General features: G+C 39.8%; 1 pseudogene; it reads right to left on the bottom strand.

The window, feature by feature from the left end:
* Positions 1–6057: 6057 nt before the first annotated feature.
* LOC124560325 lies at positions 6058–6175 on the bottom strand (annotated as a pseudogene).
* Positions 6176–13009: the final 6834 nt, after the last annotated feature.

Below are 13009 nucleotides of genomic sequence, written 5' to 3'. Positions count from 1 at the left end.
AAATCTGAAATTCAAACTAGTAACAAAATGCTTCTTAATATAAATATGTGGACTAGTATTGTAATAAAGCATCTGAATACATTTCGAATGAAAATACGCTTAATATATTAGAAATTATTCAGAATTACAGACAATGATGCTTACATGACAAGATCAGGATTGTAAAAGACAAAATCTAACAGCAATTCATACCAAAAATGCCCTCGGAGAAAAAATTGAAAGCCACACCATCGCTTCTTTGTAGAGATAATATAGATATTACCATATTGATCCTTTGATCCCTAATCGATATATGAATCATACCTTCGCTTGCACAAGCATAAACAAAATTTTACAAACAAAAAGTGATTTACCGCAAAGGTCTCTTACAAATTACCAAAAGATGTGTCCCTGCAGCAGTTATTAATCTATGTTCCTCGCCATTAACTAAAAACCATAACCAGCATACCATCTTTGTATCTATCTGTGCAGTGTCGCATTTTATTGGGAACCTCTTCCAACAGCAGATATGTTAAACTGGAAATAGGTGGAAATTTAAAGAGATGGGACCTGGATAAACTGAATGAACTAGAGAGGTTGTAGAGAGTTTCAGAGAGAGCATTAAGACACAATTGACAAATATGAGGGAAAGAAATACAGTAGAAGAAGAATGGGTAGCTTTGAGAGATGAAATTGTGATGACAGCAGAGGATCAAGTAGGTAAAAAGGCGAGGTCTAATATAAATCCTTAGGTAACAGAAGAGATATTGAATTTAATTGATGAAAGGAGAAAATATAAAAATACGGTAAATGAAACTAGGCTAGAGGACAAATGTAAGGATGTAGATGCATATATCACAAGGGGTAAGGTAGATACTGCCTACAGGAAAATGAAAGAGAGGTTTGGAGAAAAGAGAACCACCTGTATGGATATCGAGAGCTCATATGGAAAACCAGTCGAATCAAAGAAGGGAAAGTAGAAAGGTGGAAGAAATATATAGAGGGTCTGTACAAGGACGACATTCTTGAGGTCAGTATTATGGAAATGGAAGAGAATGTAGATGAAGATGAAATGGGATATTTGATATTGCTTAAAGAGTTTTACAGAGCACTGAAAGACATTAAGGCCCCAGGAGTAGACAAGATTCCGTTAGAGCTACTGATGGTATTGGGAGAGCCAGCCCTGACAAAACTCTTCCATCTGAAGAGCAAGATGTATGAGACAGGTGAAATACCCTCAGACTTCAAGAAGAATATAATAATTCCAATCCCAAAGAAAGCAGGTGCCGACAGATGTGAAAATTACCGAACAATCAGTTTCATAAGTCACGGATGCAAAATACTAACACGAATTCTTAACAGACGAATGGAAAACTAGTAGAAGCCGACTCTGGGGAAGGTCAGTTTGGATTCCATAGAAATGTTGGAACACGCGAGGCAATACTGACCATACGACTTATCTTAGAAGATAGATTAAGGAAAAGTAAGTCTATGTTTCTAGCTTTTGTAGACTTAGAGAAAGCTTTTGACAATATTGGCTGGAATACTCTCTTTCAAATTCTGAAAGTGGCAGGAGTGAAACACAGGGAGCGAAAAGCTATTTACGATTTGTACAGAAACTAGATGGCAGTTATAAACGTCGAGGAGCACGAAAGAGAAGCAGTGGTTGGGAAGGGAGTGAGACTGGGTTGTACCCTATCTCTGATGTTATTCAGTCTGTATGTTGAGTAAGCAGTAAATGAAACAAAAGAAAAATTTGGAGTAGGAATTAAGGTCCAGGGAGAAGAAATAAAAACTTTGAGTTTTGCCGATGACATTGTACTTCTGTCAGAGACAGCAAGGGACCTGGAAGAGCAATTGAACAGAATGGATGGTGTCTTGAAAGGATATAAGACGAACATCTACCAAAGCAAAACAAGGATACTGGAACGTAGTCGAATTAAATCAGGTAATGCTGTGGGAATTAGATTAGGAAATGAGGCACTTAAAGTAGTAGATGAGTTTTACTATTTGGAGAGTAAAATAACTGAAGATGGTGGAAGTAGAGAGGATATAAAATGTAGACTGGCAAATGAAAGGAAAGCGCTTTTGAAGAAGAGAAATTTGTTGACATTCGAGTGTAAATTTAACTGTCAGGAAGTCTTCTCTGAAAGTACTTGTATGGAATGTAGCTCTGTATGGAAATGAAACATGTACGATAAATAGTTTAGACAAGAAGAAAATAGAAGCTTTCGAAATGTGGTGCTACAGAAGAATGCTGAAGTTTAGATGGATAAATCACGTAACTAATGAGGGGGTACTGATTGGAGTTGGGAAGAAGAGAAATTTGTGGCACAATTTGACTAACAGAAGAGATCGGTTGATAGAACATGTTCTGAGGCATCAATGGATCACCAATTTAGTACTGGAGAGGAGCGTGGAGGGTAAAAATCTTAGAGGGAGACCAGGAGATGAATACATTATGCAGATTCAAAAGGATGTAAGTTGCAGTAGGTACTTGGAGATGAAGAAGCTTGCACAGGATTTAGTAGCATGAAGAGCTCCATCAAACCAGTCTCTGGACTGGAGACCACAACAGCAACATAGTTGCTATACAAGCAATATAAATTGTTTTGCTCGCTGATAGCTTCCGAGTTGCAAAGAGTGGGTTCCATTAAAAACCCAGATCTTTTAAATCTACAAAAGCTGTAAATGTGACTTTCTCTTTCTTAAGTCTGTCTTCTTAGGTCAGCTATAGGACCAATATTGACTCATGTCTTCCTTTATTTCTCTGGAACTTACATTGATCTTCCTGCAGGTGAGCCTCTATCAGCCATTTCATTCTTCTATTCATTATTTGTGTTAATATACCTTAACATTGACATATTAAACTGATTGCTTGGTAATATTCATAGCTGTCAGCAATTACTTTCTTAGGTATTGTATTTATTTTGTTATTCTTCAGGTCGAAATTTCACTTCTCTCATATATTCTGCATACCAGATGGAACAGTTTTGTCATGTTTGGTTCTTCCAAGGACATTAATAATTCTGATAGGAATGTTGTCTACTCCAGATGCCTTGTTTCAACTGAATCATTTCAGTGCTTTATGAAATTTTTCTCACAATTTAACATGTCCTGTCTAAACCTCATCCAATTTTTCTTCCCTTCTCATACTGTGATCCTCAACTTACTTTATTTTATACAGCTCTGCAATATCTTCCTTTCATCTATCACTTTCAGCCTTTCTTTCTTTGCTTAGTACTGGATTTCCACCTGATCTCACGGTTTTCAAGCAGCCAGTTACCTTTTTCTCCAAAAGCTTCTTTATGTTGACTATATGGAACATCCATTTTTTATAGTTGTTACAGTTCTTCAACTTTGAATTGTCCTCTGCCCGTCCCTGATATGCAACTTTACAACTTCTATGAATCTCAGTTTTAGACTTCAGTATTCTCTTATACCACTTCGTTAGCTACATTTTATATATCCTCCTTTCAGTTAAATTTAGTATCTTGTGTGTTACCCAAATATTCCTAATTGGCCTTGTCTCTGTAGCCTTTATCACAAATTATCTCTTTCATTACTCATGGAGGTACTAGACACCTCCACTTATTGTCTATGATGGCTACAAGAATGTATTTACTTTGTTGTTCATAGCAATTGTCCACATTCCTGTTTATTATTAGACCTACTTCTGTATTACACATACTTAATTTTGTGTTCATAACCATGTGTTGATCTGATCGCAAATCTTGTTGACTCTACTGACACTACTTTCGAGTTGTCTATCCTACCCACTTGGTTAAGGTATCTAAAATTCCACATTCCAGCTCACAGGATCCCAAATTTGGTTTTCTGGCAATATTGTCCCCAGCTGTAAATACAAATGCAAGACTATTTTATCTCTGAGATATTTCATCCAGAAAGATACCATCCTCGTTAAACCACACAGTAGAGGTTCGTGTCCCCAGCAGATATAATGGGTGTAGTTTCTCCTTGCTCCCAGTTGTCAGCAATACTACACTGGCTAATGTTATTGGTGATTTTCAGGAACCATATGTTGGTTTAGCTACACTTCATGAATTGGGTTGTCTCTGAAGTAATGTACAGGCACGCGATCTAAGCAACCCTAGAAAATTATCTTTAGTCTATTTCTATAATTTGTATTATAAAATATACTCACAAATACAAGGTTTGAAAAATAGAGCATTTACAATTGTGAAACAAACTTATTTTACAAAAACTTTATGTTAGCTGAGACCTCCAATGGCTGAGAGGGATAAAGATGGATTCATACTTGACTGGCTGTCAAAACATCCCACATTTCATTCCCACATAGACTCAAAGAGGACTTGGATAGTTTTCCTATGAATCTTCTTCCACAAAAAGGCCAATACCTGAAAGTTAAAAATTATTGAGGCTTCATAGTATGTGTATGAAGAAAAGGTCTGAATTGTGCATAAACAACAACAGATTGAGAAAGTTTCTCCTTGACAATTCCTTCCTTTCCAAAGAAGAATTTCTGTCACCATAATGTGTAAAAAATGGTGGGTAGGACTCATTAACTCACAATGTCAGTATAAGTTTTTTTCTTTTTGAAAAAAAAAAACCTTAGAAATGTTCAGAATGTAACCCTATATACAAATTAATTTGCAATGTGAAAGTAAAATGAGTTATTCCATTTCATTACGATCGATGATGCAAGATGATCCATTGAACATGAAACTAACTAACAGCTAACACATATTGATGAAACAATTTTCATTAAATAACATTTTTTAACATTCATGAAGTCGACGTTATTGAAGGAGTCAAAATGGGTAGTTAATGACGTTAAGTGGTGCATAGAAATAAAACGAAATGGTCTTGGATAAGGTAAAAAGTTTTATGTAGTGCCCTCTAAACATTATTTCATGTTTTGAAATGCTGGACGACCCTTTCCCTATCATTTCACTTCACAGCAATTCATCACATAAATTTTACGAAGAAGTACCATTCTGAATTCTACTATGGCCATTAATGATTGTTATCTTCGGTAGTTTCTTAAATTATGATAGTGTATTGCTACTTTGTATAACACTTTCGACATTGGGTATTGGGCTAAGCATAATGACGCTGTGATAACGTTCAAGCTATTCCAAGTAAGCCCCATGGGGCATGGGAGCCCGCAGGTTCTCACGGTCTCACCAAGTTAGCAGGCACTAAGGGGTAGGCCACCAGGAAGAGTTGGGTTGTTGGGGGTTGTTTGGGGGAGGAGACCAAACAGTGAGGTCATCGGTCACATAGGATTGGGTAAGGATGGGAAAGGAAGTCGACCGTGCCCTTTCAAAGGAACCATCCTGGCATTTGCCTGGAGCTATTTAGGGAAATCACGGAAAACCTAAACTAGGATGGCCGGATGTGGGATTGAGCCATCGGCCTCCCGAATGCAAGTCCAGTGTGCTAACCACTGCACCACCTCGCTCAGTCAGCAAGAGTCCATTGCAATGTACATCAACAGTGGTGAGTTACATGCCTGTCGCTTAGTCATGTCTTGTGCTTTGTAGTGGATGTAGTGACGACAATGAGTTCTAGAAACAGTCTGTTGGCGTTTTCGCAAAGTTGAGAAGAACAGTTTTCATTTGTTGAGAAAGATGGGTTGCCTCAGTGTATTGCGTGTCATAAAGTTCTGAATAAGACAAAGAAGGGTCATATGCAGCATCTCGATGTGTCTCTTCATGCGACACAGTACGATGAGCTGGACGGCAATGCAATAAATCAACTCATTGTCGCACTGAATGGCGAAGTTCAGCAACAGGTAAATCCAACTCAAAATAAATAAATAAATATAACCAACGAATATGTGCTTCTTCTACATGCTCTGTATACATATTAAACTAAAACTAAACTCCGTCCGAACAGGCCTTGGAAGGTCCAATTGTTCTGACAGGCCGCCATGTCATCCTCAGCCCACAGGCATCACTGCATGTGGCTATGGAGGGGCATGTGGTCAGCACACTGCTCTCGCGACCGTATGTTAGTTCATGAGACCGGAGTCACTACTTCTCAATCAAGCAGGTCCTCAGTTTGCCTCACAAGGACTAAGTGCACCCCGCTTGCCAACAGTGCTCGGCAGACTGGATGGTCACCCATCCAAGTGCTAGCCCGGCCCGACAGTGCTTAACTTCAGTGATCTGATGGGAACCGGTGTTACCACTGTGGCAAGGCCGTTGGCTCTGTACATATGTTGATTTCGTTTATTACTTACGTTTTATGCAACTATTGTAGATTGCTGACGTCAACGAAGATTCAACTGATGCGGCACTTGGAGCATGCTAACGCGGTACACACACCATTACAACAACTGGAGCACAGTTCTCATGGGATCCCATGGTGAAATCATTCCAGCTCGCTGTTGTCGAAGGAGCTTGCCTCTCTAACCAAATGGTATCTCGTTGGATCTGCCATATGGGCACAGATTTCGAAAATCAACTGAAGCAGAAGTGCCAGACTTTTGTAGCTTTTTCGTTAGACCTTCATGAAATCACAGATGTCACAGACGTTTCTCAGCATGCTATGTTTGTGAGGGGCGTTAATTTGGAACTACAGGTTTTTAATGAGCTGCTAGACGTGATACTGATGGAGTACACAACTACATGTCACGTCATATTTGAGGTTATCTTGAATCTGTAGAAAACATGTGCTTGCCATGGGCGGCCTTTGTTCTGTGGCAACAAACGGTGCACTGCAAATGGTTGGGAGCCAGGAAGGTTTTGTGAGTCGTTTGAAGGAAAAAATCAAGACGGAATTTCGGAAAGAAATATGAAGAATACACTGTTTGGATGACCAGGAAACACTTTGTGCTAAGAGTGTGCAATGCACCGCCATCATGAAGGTCGTGGTGAAGTGTGTAAATTTTGTAAGGCGCCATGATGCCAATCACCGCCAGTTCAAATGCGTTTTGCACTACTAGGAAGCAACCTATGGTGATATTCCATATCACTGTATAGCGCGGTGGCTTAGCAGAGGCAAGGTTCTCGATGTATTTTTCGCTGTTCAGGAAGAAATTGCACTGTTTGCAAAAATGAAAGGAGAGAGGCAACTACCACTCAGTGACGAGACTTGGGTAGCAGACCTGGCCTTCCTAACTGACATTGCAAGACATTTAAACAGCTTAAATACGTCAGTTCCAGGAAAGGATCTATTAATTGTTGATGTTGTACGATAAAAATAATATATATATTGACAAACTTCATCTATTGGAAAGGCAACTTGGTAGCAGAAACTTAACTTTTTCGTGTTTTTTATCCCTTCAATTGCCTGAAGAAACAAGTTTTAGTGATAATCAGCAAATTATCATACTTTATCAAAGTTTTGAGGCGAGCTTGCAGAGTATGTGATGCCAACAAAACGAGTCAAAACTTTAGTTGCACCAGATACTGTTCCTTCAGAACTGGACCTAGAACTAATAGATTTGTTAAACAGCCCACTGCTCAAGGCCAGATATTACAACACCACGAATTTGGCAAGATGGTGTTGCAATCTTCACGCAGAAGACTTTCCATACTTTTTTTTATTTAATCGTGTCTGAGCTACATCTGTAATTAATTAATATGCTATATATACTAGATTACAAATACAAGTAAATGATAGTTATTCATTCATATATACATTCATGATCTTCACATATTGTAAGTCGACATTATTGTCTAAAGCAAGGCTCATATCTCTCTCCAGTGTTCGGCACACTTCACTGCAGCGTCGTTGGCCAACCACAGGTCTTGGAAAGTGCATGGGGCCAGCAAAGATGGACAGGTCAGCAGGTATGTCATGGTTTGTTTTCCTCCACATTGGCAGGGCTCTTCTTCGGCGTATCCCCACTTGATCGGGTTATCCTGTGATCTTCCCATTTGACACCTAAGTCTATTTAGGCTCTTCCAGACTCTCCATTCCAATTGTGATCCAGCAGGAAGTTTTTCTTTAATGTTCCAACTTTTCAGACTGCCTTTATCCAATTTCTGTTTCGACACTGATTCTCTAGTTGTAGACTGACTTTCGGTTAGTGGACGTTCAACTTTTATGAAGTCTTTCCTAGATTTAAGTCTTGCCTCCGCTGGCTGATGTGCGTACAGGGGATGTCTTCTATCTTCGCACTGCCTGCTTCGTTCGGCCATCGCCAACGTTTGCCGTCTGATCTGTGGGGGGGCTATTCCAGAACACATATAAAGGAGATCACGGTTTGTAGGCTTCAGGCATCCTGTGATTAACCGACATGAGGCATTCAGTGCTGCGTCTAGCTTCTGAGCATGTGTCGATCTTCTCCAGACGGGGCATGCATATTCAGCAAAGCACAATGCCAGGGATGATGCACGTAGAATTTCAGGGTTTGCTCCCCAGTGTGAGTTGGTAAGTTTACGGATTATGCCGTTCTGTGTGTTGACTTTCGCTCTAGTTTTCTCTACATGTTTCTTGTAAGACAATGTTCGATCTAATGTGACTCCAAGATAAACTGGGTTTGGGTAGTGTTGAAGTTTAACTGAGTTCCATTCCAATTGTAATTCCCTGCTTGCTTCTTTGTTGTTTAGATGAAATAAACAAGTCTGTGCCTTTGCTGGATTAGGTCGAAGCTGGTTCCCGTTGTAATATTCTGTTAGTTCTTCTAAGGCATCTGTTAGGTTTCTCTCAATCTGTTTGATTAATCTAGATTGGCATGCAATGGCTACATCATCAGCATTGATAAAGCTTCTTGTCGTTGGTCCAACTGGTTGGTCATTTGTATACAGACTAAAAAGTAGGGGGGACAAAACACTACCTTGTGGGAGCCCGTTCTTCTGCTTCCTCCAGCGACTTCTTTGTTCTTGAAATTCCACATAGTATCCTCTGTTGGAGATCAGTGATCTCACAACTTCAGTAAGGTGGTAGTTTCCCGTCAATTTGAAAATTTTTTCCAGGAGCATTTTGTGGTTTATCGTGTCGTAAGCTGCTGATAAGTCGACAAACACCACGCCAGTTTTTTCTCCCTTCTCAAAACCGTCCTCTATGTATTGTGTTAGGCAGAGGACCTGGCCAGTGCAAGATTTACCTGGTCTGAATCCTGCTTATTGTGGAATGATTTGCCTTTCTAGTTGTGGTGCTATTTTATTCAAGATAAGACGTTCATATAGCTTGAAAGGGCAGCACAGCAGCGATATTGGACGATAGTTCTTAGCATCATATCTTGGTTTACCTGGCTGTGGGAGAGCTACTACCTTGGCCTTCAACCATAGCTTAGGTATCGTCTTGTTTGACCAGCAGAGATTATAGAGTTCTAAAAGCCATTCCTTAGCTATGGGCCCTAGGTTCTGTATAAATTCATTAATGACGTCGTCGGGACCCGCGGTCTTCCTGGGTTTCAAGGAACTGATAGCAGCTTCCAGTTCTATTGAAGTGAAGTATGGCTCAGGTGGTATTTCAGTCACTTGTGGCCTCTTATATGAGGTGGCAGTCTTACTGTTCCTGGTTGGTTTACCATTCAAAAGGAGCTGATGTGCGATTTGGTTAGCTGTTACGGAAACCTGATCCTGGGGGGCTGACGGGTCGCTGGACAATCGCTTTATGAGGTTCCAAGCTCTTCTGCTACTGTGCTTCATGTCAAGACTCTCCAACGTATGTTTCCAGGACTCTTGTCTGTCTTTGCTTATAGTTTCAGTTAGCTGATCCCCAAGTTTTATGGTTTCTTCACTGAAAGGGTCCATGCTGTACTGCTCCAGGTATTCGTTATATATTTGTTTCATGTCGTTGGAAACTCCAGGAATGTACAGTGTTCTGCAGCCTCTAGGTATGCTGAGTCCTGCTGATCTTTTAACAGCTTGGACGAACTTTCCGTAGTTTTCAGTGTTTGATGGTAAATTTACGATTTCCATGTCTAAGGTGTCCGCAAATTTTTTTGCAGTTGGCCCTTTTGAAGTTAAAACGTCTTTTAAAGGGTACTTTTTGTGGCAGTATTACTGGTCTAAACTTTAGCATGATTGGCCTGTGTTGAGTCTTTGGGATAGGGTTGAGAACGAATTTGTTGCATGACCCGGACAAGGTTTTGGAAACAAATATGAGGTCTGGGTTATATCCTCTCTTCCATCTTGCACTGTTGAATGACACAGGCTGTTTCTGATCATGGATGAGATTCAGCTCGTGTTCTTCTGCCCAGCTTTCCAGTAGTTCTCCATCCTCATTTGTGTCTTGATATCCCCACACTCTATTGTGACAGTTAAAGTCTCCCATTATAGCTGTGGGTGACAGACATGTTGACTGAAAGCAAACCTTTCCCCTGACGGTTTATGTATTGATGACACCGTAATGCTTCCGATAGTAACAGAAATGATTTCCGTGTTGTTAACGGTGTAAACTTGAATGTTGGATACTTTGATTCCAGGCCGAATAAACAGAGCACTTCCGTATTGGTCGTGAAGGCACTCCTTCACCAAGGTCATCCCAGGAATATTTGGACGGCGTTGTGATGGCCCTCTATGTGTCTCCTGGAGGCACAGGACGTCGCAGGAATGAAGTTTACATGTGTTGGATATAAGTTCTTCTTTTTCAGATGATATGCCCTCGATGTTGAGAGATATGACTGTCAAACATGGCTCTGAAAAGGGCCTTTCCTTCGTTTTAGATTCTGAATACATGTCGTTTTAGACGTAGCTCAGTGTGTGGAAGGATCTGCCGGTATTTACCGTTGCCCAGGGGACGCCCGACTGTACTTGTACAATCTTCTGGGAGGCTCCTTCCTTGTCCCCCACTTTCCATACTTACACAGGAACACAGCTGACATCATATCTATGTTTGGCTCAGCATATGGTTGTGAACAATTGTTTTATGTAATGAAGAGAGTGAACTCGGCAGAAAGGTACCAGCTGCATGACCCAACACTTAAGAGTATTCTTCATCCTGTGGCAGCTCGAAGACAGACACCCAATATTTCATTACTCGAGAATAAATGGAAATGTATTTCTCAGACTACATAAAATGTTCGTATGAGTGGCTTATGTTAATGTTTTTTGTTAATTGTGAACAGGCACCGTGTTCTGTGCACAGTGCTGCATGTAAGCTGCTTGCCCAGCACTGTCCACCTGTGACATTGCGCACAAGCTGTTTACTCACACCTGCCCGTCTTTGCGCACCTGGTTGTCCACAGCTGAGCTCTCGAGCTAGAATAGCCTGTATGTGAATGCTGTTATGTGGTGTCAGGTACGTAATTCGAAAAGAACTGCCTCATTGTAGAGAAAAGACGTCTCATCCGCTACAGCAAACCAACAAACCAAAAACCTGACTCTGAATGCTTCTGTACAACGAAAAATGTTTTATAAAACTGAATTTCAGAAACCTGCAGAGAAAGAAAGACCAATATCCCAAGCAGCTGCCATCGTATCAGTCAGAAATTCAGGTGCCAGTGACAGAAAAAAATGTGATAATCGGCACTAGTGATGATCAATGAATGTTATATGGATAGAGAAAGGTGTGGTTCCATTTAGGAAAAGTGAAAAATGCCACTACAACTGAAAATGTAATCAAAATCCACAAGAAAACCTTTCCAAATTCAGAAACTAGAAATTAAGGGAGTAAAAAACAGCTTCAAGATTGTGTCAACTTTCTTCTAAAGGACAAGCTAATAGATACTGTGCCATATGGCCCAAGAATATAGTAATAAGGTGTTTTATGTTCTGGAGATAAAGCAATGCCCCAATAAAATAGAGTTTGAAAATATAAAATAGGACCACAAATTATCATACAGAAAGAACAATAGTGGTTACAGTGGTGTGCCTATTGTTATAGCAATTGTTAATGTCCAGTTTTTAAAAACCAAGGTGGACTTTTGCCATTTCTTTCTAGAAGAAGTGAGACTGATGTTTATGTATCAGTGAGTCAGGTTGGCTGAAGCAGACGGTGACTATTACAGATCTACTGAGTATTTGGGTATGGTAAATGCATGATATCGAGCTACTACAATTCCTGGTCATGTATCTGTGTATGGAAACAAAAATCTCACTGCGAAGGAACCACTGTTATCACTGTGTGCAATTCACCAGATGGTAACTTTGAGAACTTTATTGTACAGATGGAAAACTGGTTCCTTACCTTACATGCCTTAAATCTAAAATTGCATTGTGTTATAAGTTAAACATATTTATAGGTGATTGTAGTACTAAAGAGAGAGTCTTCATGAGCTTAATATACAGCTATTGACTGTCTGTAGCAAACAAATTCCCAATAAGGGGTAATGCCTGTCTAGACACAATTATCACCAACCTCAGTATATGGGATTTTAATATCAGTATAATTGAACCACTGATTGCAGACCACAGTAATGGAACTCAGCGTGAAGAGTAAAAGTAATTGCAATGAAGCAAATGGCTTGCAAACTGCGCCTTCAGTAGAAGGGTTATTAAAAAAAGAGAGATTAACTGACTTTAAAGCAGCACTAGCTGGTGTGAATTGGCTGCATAAAATTGCAAAATGTGGGCCAGTGCCTCATTTGAATGTCTGTTTCAAACCCTGAACAGAAAATTTGATGACATATTCCCAAAAGTCCTGAAGAAATATCCTGCATGCAAATCACAAGGAAGGGAAAAACTTATTAAAGGGAAGATGTTGTATACAACTGAGCTAGATAAATTAAAATTCGTTGTATTAATGTTTAGGGACTGTATGATGGCAGCTTTTGATCTTCCAACTAAAAACCTGCTTCATTATAATGACTTAAGAGCCAAGAGGATCTATAGAAAGGGAGTGAAAGATGCAAAGAAGAAATACAGTGACCAGTTAATTAAAGAGTCTCATAATCCATGTAAAGCAGCTTGGAATCTGGTAAGTGAGCACAGGAGGAAGCCCATCTCTGCCTTAAATTCATGTAGTCCTGATGCCTTCAGCCAATATTTCGGAAGTATAGTGGGAAATACTGTAAATTAAATTCCAGGCTCAGACTTAGATCCCACAGCTAGCATAGTAAATGTAAGCTGCTACACTTTTAAATACTGGAAGGAAGTTTACCCTAAGGACATTATAAAAATAGTGAATACATGTTAACATTCAGAGA

This window comes from Schistocerca americana, chromosome 1 (genome assembly GCF_021461395.2).
Source record: "Schistocerca americana isolate TAMUIC-IGC-003095 chromosome 1, iqSchAmer2.1, whole genome shotgun sequence".
Taxonomy (NCBI): domain Eukaryota; kingdom Metazoa; phylum Arthropoda; class Insecta; order Orthoptera; family Acrididae; genus Schistocerca; species Schistocerca americana.
Note: the sequence above shows the minus strand (reverse complement) of the source record. Positions and strands in the feature narration are given on the sequence as shown.